Consider the following 8,459-nt stretch of genomic DNA (forward strand, 5'->3'; position numbering starts at 1 on the left):
GCTTCCTCTACAAGATCATCCATTTCATCAATTAGGCAACACCCGTCTTCCCTCACATGTTGGTCAGTGGCATGAAACACATTCAACTTAATTTTCATGTTCCCAAATGATATATCCATTGCCCCAGTTCTACAGTTGATACATGCATTGGCTGTAGCTAAAAAGGGACGACCAAGAATCACAGGGATTTATTTTTTAAGGTTGGGCACATGTTCCATGTCAAGGACGATAAAATCTACTGAAAAATAGAATTTATCTACCTTGATAAGAACATCTTCAATCATCCCCCTTAGCATCTTCACCGATCGATCAGCCAATTGTAAGGACACCAAGGTAGGTTTTAATTCACCTAACCCAAATTTTTCATAGACTAAATAGGGTAGAAGATTCACACTTGCCCCTAGATCTAAGAGTGCTCGGTCGATGGAGTTATTTTCTATGACACAGGAAATAGTGGGAGCACCAGGATCTTTGAACTTTGGAGGGGTGTTGTGTTGGAGAATGGAACTTACCTGCTCAGTTAGAAGGACCTTTTCAGGCACATGTGTTCTAGATTTCCGCTTTTGGGTGCAAAGGTCTTTGAGAAATTTGGCATAGGAGGGAACTTGTTTGATGGCATCAAGGAGTGGGAGGTTGATTTTAACTTGTTTGAAGACCTCCATCATCTCTTCTAATGAAGTTCCCTTCTTGCCAAAGGGAGAGGGTGCATTAAGTGCTTCAGGGAATGGAGCCTTTGGAATGTGGGTTGTGGCAGATAGTGGACTAGCTGAAGAAGGTTTTGGGTTTTCATGTGATACATTCCTCTCCTCTTCTTCACCTTCCTTATTGTTACCCTCTCCAACCTTATTATCTATTATACGTCCACTCCTTAGGGTAGTCAAAGCATTGGCTTGCTCATGATTTAGTCGAGTTTTTTGAGCCACGTATTGTCCCCTAGGATTACTCATTGGTTGACTTGAAAGCTTACCTTCCTCTCGCTTGTTTAATGCATTGGCTAGTTGACCCATTTGGGATTCTAGCTTAGCAATTGATTGCGTGTGAGAGTGCAATAGTTGTGTGTTTGCCTCCAAACCTTGAAGGGCAGTCAACACCTTTTCCTCAAAGGCTGTATTTCTTTGGGTTGGAGGAGGAGGGTGTTGAAATTGATTTGAGGGATGGTAGAGATGAAAATTCTGAGGGTTTTGAAAATTTTGGGAGTAGGGTTGGGTAGTATTCGAAGCTTGCTACCTCCAAAAAAAATTTGGATGATTCTGCCATCTCGGATTATATGTATTGGAAAATGGATCATTATCCGGTCTGGGTTGTGTTTGAGCAGCATTGATGTGTTCTTGCACGAGTTCGGGGAATTGGGGTGCTGAGGGGCATTCATGAATAAGATGCGATGGGCTAGAACAGATAGCACATACTTGTGCTTGGGAAGAGCTAACGACATGTCCTCCTATCATTAGTTGGTCAATCTTATGGGACAATGCATCTACCTTGCTAGACAGGTCCATAGAACGACTTATTTCACAAATGGCCCATTTTCTTTGAAAATTCGGAGGTGCTTGACGAGAACATGAGGCATGGTGGAGGGAGTTTTCATTAAGATTTTCAAATAGTTGCCATGCTTCATGCTCATTTCGAAGCATGAAAGTCTCCCCATATGCGGCATCGATCATCTGACGGTTTCGTTCAGTCAAACCGTCATAAAAACATTGCACTAGCTGCTACTTAGGTATTTGATGATGAGGGCATTTACGGATTAGGTCCCGAAATCTCTCTCAAGTTTCATGAAATTCTTCTCCCTCGGTTTGGGAGAAGCTTGTAATGGCACGTCTAAACTGGTTTGTTCTTCCTATGGAAAAGTATTTTTTAAAAAAATCTTGTTGCATTTGATCCCAAGAACGAATCGAGTTGGCTTCTAAAGAATTCAGCCATTGTTTGGCTCTATCTTTAAGGGAGAAGGGGAATAATCTAAGTTTTAGAGCATCATCAGTAAAGTTCTGAATCTTGACAGTGGTGCAAATCTCAAGAAATTCATCTAGGTGTTTATATGAGTCTTCATTGGTGAGCCCATAAAAAGATGGGAGCATTTGGATCACACTAGATTTTATTTCATATTGTACAGCTGCTACTTCAGGTAATCGAATGCAAGATAGGGAAGTGTAAATGGTGGGAGTAAAGTACTCCCTCAGGAGTTTGGGTTGTTCTTCAGCCATCTCAGGAGGTGGGGATGATTCTATTGTTCTGATCTTAGCTCGAATATTTCTAAGGGTCCGTTCTATTTTAGGGTCAAAAGGTAATAGGTCACGTACTCTAGAACGACTTCCTTGCATACACTAGTACTTGATCAGTCAAGCATGCAATAAAAGATAAACACATCAATCCTTGTATTTGTCCTAAAATCACTAGACAGCTCCTAACTGGTTTGAAGAGGGCACCTAAGCCTCCAATCTGGTCTAATGAACCGAGTTGACCAGGTAAGCTCCCAGGTAAGTGGAGGGGTCACGATGCGTTCGCAAAGGTCCCACTTAAAACCCACTTGCCTCGAACAGATGAACTGTCTCCCTTATAAGGACAAAGCTTGCCTAGACATCAACTAAGCCACAGAGCGAAATTGGTGCAACTTTCGGTGATCTTCGTCCTATTGAGCTCGAATGTCCCTAGGAGCCAACGTCTAATTGATTTTAATTAAAGTGACACTATGTGAGATTGAGTTCACCTAAGTTGGGCAAGAGTCCAGTGATGAAATCCGGCTCTTATCTTGTTGGGGTGATTGCCCTTACTATGTGCGGATTAATTTGTGTATGTGTATCAAGCATGCATTCACACTTTTGTTGAAATTAAAATCAAACAATCACCACAAAATTTCAAGCTAATAATTAATTTAAATAAGAAAAGTTTAGAGGTTACCAAAGAGAATTTTTCCAGCAATTTAAAATTTTTTAAGCAAACCTCTAAAGCATTCCTTTTTGATAGCCCAGATCTCCTCTTCGTTTCCTGATCAAATAAGACCAAAAGAAAAATTAAAAAAAAAATAGTAGAAAAGAAAAAGGAGATAAAAAAGTAACAATAATAGAAAATAATTTTTTTTATTTTATTTTAGATATATATAATTTTTTTGAAAGTTTTTTTTTAATTAATTAATTTTTTTTAATGATAGGAAAAATAACTATGCTAGCAATCCCCGGCAACGGCACCAAAAATTGATCGGTTATTTCAATTTCAAAAATAAACCACGCAATAGCACGTATCCCGTAGGATAGTGATTACGGATGTCGGTCCACAGGGATTGGAGACAAGTTATTTTTCCCTAATTGAATAGTTACTTCAAAGGGTATAAGCTAGAGTAAATGATAAAAAGTAAGAATTAATATGGATGTAATAGTATGAATTATCTATGGAGGGAGTTGTTTAGGGCTAGAATCCACCGATAGATTTATATTCGTGATGCTTTCAATGATTGAGTTGTATTTAAGACTTGATTGCTTCCGACTACAAGCCAAAGCAATCATAAAAGAAAATTATAACTAATTTCCAGCATGAATCATCTAAGTCAAGCACAAACCATCTACTCTAACGATAAGCATGACCTGTCTAACCTAGCATGATGCATCTAATCATGAAATTATTAAACATGAAATCGATGTCACATGAATATCTCCTCCAAACCACAGGTGTTGGATTCGATGAAATAGATCAATCTATATAAAATATTTTATGCAAGATAAATGATTCACATAAATTGGATAAATAATAAAGATCAATTGATAAATTCTTCATCATGCAACACTCTTACAATACAAACTCAAATCAATAAAAATGAAACGAATACTCCTCTATGGCTTCATCAAACCCCTAAACCGAGGTTTAGCTGCTCATGATGCTCGGCGACTTTGATCGGCTTGCTGAGATGCTCCACGCCATTCGTCTCAAGTCCTTCCTTCTTTTTCTCCTTTTTTTTTTCTTTCTCTAACTCATCCGCTCACAGCATCCCTCTTTTTTTTTATTCTTCTCGGCACCATAACAGAGCATGCTATGTTCCTTGGTTCTTCTCACCCTCCTCCCCCCTTCTCTTTGCCGATGGCTTCTTCATATAGACCCTGTCACCGGTGATGGATCCCCTGGGAGTACGCTGGTGAGGATGCGAATCCCGGATGCTCATCCGATGGGAGCTGGCTGCGGGATTAATGTGGAGTGGAAGAAGAAGGATTCGCCAATTCCATGGGATCGCGGACGGTTGGAATGGCTCAAATCTGGCAGAGGGAGACGGCTAGTGCTTGATTTCATGGGATGCTGGAAGCGTTGATCATGGAGGAGTGATTTCCGGCTGCTGGGAGGTGGAACGGGCGGCGGATGGCACGCGGTTGATGCGGCTGGGAGGATCGATCGCGGAGGAGCTGGATCGTTGATTGCAGCCAGCTGGGATCGCGGAGACTGGGATGGGATCCGGATGCGCCACGGGTGGAGGAGGAGGCGGAGACGCTGGTTGCGGCGTGGAGCTGGAAATCCGGAAGAGGAGATGGCATGAACGCGGTGGGCACGATGCGGGATCGATGGGAGGAAGGTGGACGGCCCTGTTGCAAGGAGGGAGGAAGAAGATAAACAGTGGCTTATATATATATATATTTATTTTTTTTTATTGTAACACTGTTCATATGAACAGTGTTTTTCACGGAACACTGTTCATATGAACAGTGTTACCTCGGAATACTATTCACCTGAACAGTGATTCCAGTAATTTTTGGGAAAAATTATTTTTCTTGCTTTATTTTGACGTGAAAATGGGCATATATGAATTTAAAACAAGGATCTCCTCTATTTTGCTTAGTTTGGAAACGTGATGCGGAGACGGGAGTTTCTGAACTGTTGGATTGCTTGGATAGTGGTCGCGAGAAAGGAATAGGATTGGTTTGGGAATTGGCTTTGGATTTGAGGTAGGTTATGATCTTTAATTTGCTTGAACTTGGTCTCGAGCCCAATGTTATTTAAATTCAATTCTTGCTAAACTGCTTCAGACCGGACTCGACAGAACTAAAAATAGGACTGTGACTTAATAAAATTAATCAAATATTTTCCCCATACAAAAATAATTAATTATCGCTTTCAATCTAATTAGGACCAAAATCCATTTAATTATAACCTTAGCTTGATTACAACTCTATCAGGTTACCAAACCGGGTTAACACAATCTCCTCCTTATATGTTTTTCTGTAATTTTCATGAAAGATTGCAAACAAGAGAGAGACAAGTTCAGAGTCTGATTTAAGAAAAGAATTATTTACTTTTTACCATATTTTAAATTTATTTCAATGATCATTCAATTTCATGGTAAAATACGTATTTATCAGTTTAAGAACATTGATAAGTGCTATGGAAAGATAACTAAATTATAGATTATTAAGCACTTGTCATCCACCAAGAGGGGTTACTTGTTCCCTTGTTTTCATTTTTTTTTCCTTTTACTTTTGTAAGCATTTTTCTTTTTATGCAATCTATCATTTTTCTTTTATGCAATCCGTGTTCTAGGTTTAGTTTAATTTCTGCTTTTTATGCAATCTATTAATTTTTCTTTAATGCAATCCATGTCTAAGTTTTAATTTAATATTCTACAATTTATTTTATGCATTCTGAAATTCTTATTTTAATTGCAAAAACTCTCTTTCTTTTCTTTGTTTATTTTTTAGAAAAATAGCTTTGCTCGGTTAGAGATTAATCGAATATCCTCAAGAAATTATTTTTTAAAAAAAATAAACCTTAATGGAGTTTCTATTCTCTATTTGTGCACTCCAATCGTCTTCTTTTGGATCGACCTCCTACAACCACTATTCATCGAATAGAGGATGGTAAGAGTGATATAAAAATATTTGATTGTTGGTTAAGATTTTGATAACGACACCCTTTTTAAGTCATCCTCAGGTTTACCAAAAGAAAGCCGACAACATCTCGAGTCCACAGTGTAGTGAAACTGAAGTGATTATGCAAGTACTTGTTAGAGAACAAGGTACTGAGCATGACCAAAAAAAGTAGTCACATGGATGTCTATCCACTCATTAGTGACTACTTATGCTGCAGTTGTATGACTGGTCCTTTGACCTGCGATGCCTTAGCTATTCACTGTGATGTTGCTGTAGTTTGACGAGCATGTGAACTTGGGTCCTAGCCATTCGGATCCCTGTAGTGCAGATTGGCTGTAGTAGGATCATTTTGGAATAGGGTTGCATCTAGATGGGATCTATCGACCTTGATGGATTAGGAGTGATCCTATATGATTTATGAGATAGAGTTTGATAAATTTCTGGCCAGGTATTTTGGAAAAAGAGTTTTCCATATCTCGAACTGGAAGTCGAATAAATCTGACATATGACAGACGATGAGATTTGATGAGTTATCCATAACCTCCGTCACGCTGGAATCCATGATAGAGGGACTGTATCATACGCTAACTGCACCTAGAGGTTCAGATATTCCATTCTGCTGGGTTGCCACCACATACTGCTAGGTGTCACTAGTGGATTGTGAGACTCGAAGGCATTCACTTGGTGATCAGTGAACCTTAAGAGTAGAACTAAAATTATTTCAGTCCACTGAAAGGAGTTTCAGTAATATTGAGATAGAGATCTCAATATGTCTTACTACCAGACAGAATAGAACCTACGGGATCACACACATAGAGGATTTAATTAATCAGACTATCATAGTTGTGATTTAGAATCATAATACATGTCAATTATCAATGTGATTGGTGATTAAATTAACCCACTAAGTATTATTGAGTTAATAAAAGAAGAATTAAGTGGAATTGATTGCAATTGGATTGCAATTGGGCTGATTTAATGAGCCAAATCAAATTGGATTTGACCTAAATTGATTTGGGTTCATGATTGGGTCAAGTTGATTAAACCAGAATTTGTGCGGATTTTAAAGTCCACATGTCGTCGTAGGATGAATATGACTTAAGTCGTGTTCACACTATGCGGACTTTAAAGTCCACATGGTGTCGTAGGATGCATACTCCCAATTAATTATCCTAATGTGATTAGGAATTGAACTTTTAATTGGGTTTGATCAAGACCTAATTAGATTAGGACTTGATCATGGCGCCATAGGGTTCAAGCCTAATTAGATTAGGCTTAATCTAGATCCATGGACACTTGTTATACATTGATTTGATGGCACCATGGGCACATGGATTGGACACTTGGCATTCATCCAAAGAATGCATGGTTATGTAGAGTTTATCCCTTAGTCTAGATAAGCTCTTTTGAAAACCCTAGACCCATCTATTTAAAGGGATGGCGTGTGCATCATGAATTCAATCCCTCCATCATTCTCCACGCCTCCTCTCCCCTCTCTTCCTCCTTCTCCATGGCAGCAAGAGGAGAGCTTCTCCTCTCCCACTACAGCAACGTGAAGGCTCTTCTTCTTCCTCCAAGGCGTTGGAAAGAAAATAAGAAGAAGCAAGGGAAGAGTCCTCCTCCACGGCAGCAAAGGAAGAAAGAGTTCTTCCTCACGCCAAGCCCTCTTCCTTCTCCCTTCTCCATGGCAGGGGACCTCTTCTTCCTCTACAATTGACTTAATTGGATATTTAGATGCTGATTTTGCTGGTTGTAGATTAGACAGAAAAGTACAAGTGGAACTTGTCAATTTCTTGGAACAAACTTAATCTCTTGGTTTAGCAAAAAGCAAAATTTCGTAGTACTATCTATAGCTAAAGCTGAATATATTGCTGCCGGAAGTTGCTGTGCCCAAATCTCATAGATTAAGCAACAACTCGAGGACTATGGCATAAAATAAAATAAAATTCCTATAAGGTGTGACAACACTAGTGCCATAAATCTGACTAAAAATTCCATACAACACTCAAGATCTAAACATATAGAAATCAAACATCATTTCATAAGAGATCATGCTCAAAATGGGAATATCAAAATGAAATTTATAAATACTGATAAACAAATTGCAGATATTTTCAATAAACTTCTTAATAAAGAAGTCTTTTGTAAATTTAGAGATGAATTATGCATCTGTGATCCATTTTGATGACTGATTATGAATGTTAAATTGCATATTTTGATTGACTATTATTGGTTGAATTTTAGTTGATTTGATATGTGGTTTGCAATCGATTTTTAAATCTTATTTAAAAATATTTTGTCTCTTGAATTGTTTGAGGAGATGACTCATGTGAATGAGGAGTCGACTCATTTACTAAGGGACGACTCTTAAGTTAAAAGAGTCGACCCCTACTCTACAGGAGACGACTCATAAGTTGAATGAGTCGACTAAAGAGAAACTATTTGAAACGGATTCTAAGGACACTCTCTCTGAAATGTTGAACCTGAAACGTTTCATACCCCTTAGAATGTTTTCAGTCTTTAAACACTTTTTCAAACAAAAACCTCCAAAACCCTAGAAAATCTTTCCGAGGTCCCAATTGATCTTCCAATAGTGAGAAGAAAGCAACTTACTTCTGG

The 8,459-nt window shown here is 38.6% G+C and overlaps 1 non-coding gene across 1 annotated transcript; it reads left to right on the top strand.

Moving 5' to 3' along the window:
- The first annotated feature begins 1,719 nt into the window (after positions 1-1,719).
- Positions 1,720-1,825, top strand: LOC120106971 (small nucleolar RNA R71). Its single transcript, XR_005508957.3, has one exon. It is a non-coding gene; the product is annotated as a small nucleolar RNA R71 (small nucleolar RNA).
- Positions 1,826-8,459: the final 6,634 nt, after the last annotated feature.

Source organism: Phoenix dactylifera, chromosome 3 (assembly GCF_051530095.1).
Source record: "Phoenix dactylifera cultivar Ajwa chromosome 3, Ajwa_hap1_PhDact_Kaust_v1.1, whole genome shotgun sequence".
Lineage (NCBI taxonomy): Eukaryota > Viridiplantae > Streptophyta > Magnoliopsida > Arecales > Arecaceae > Phoenix > Phoenix dactylifera.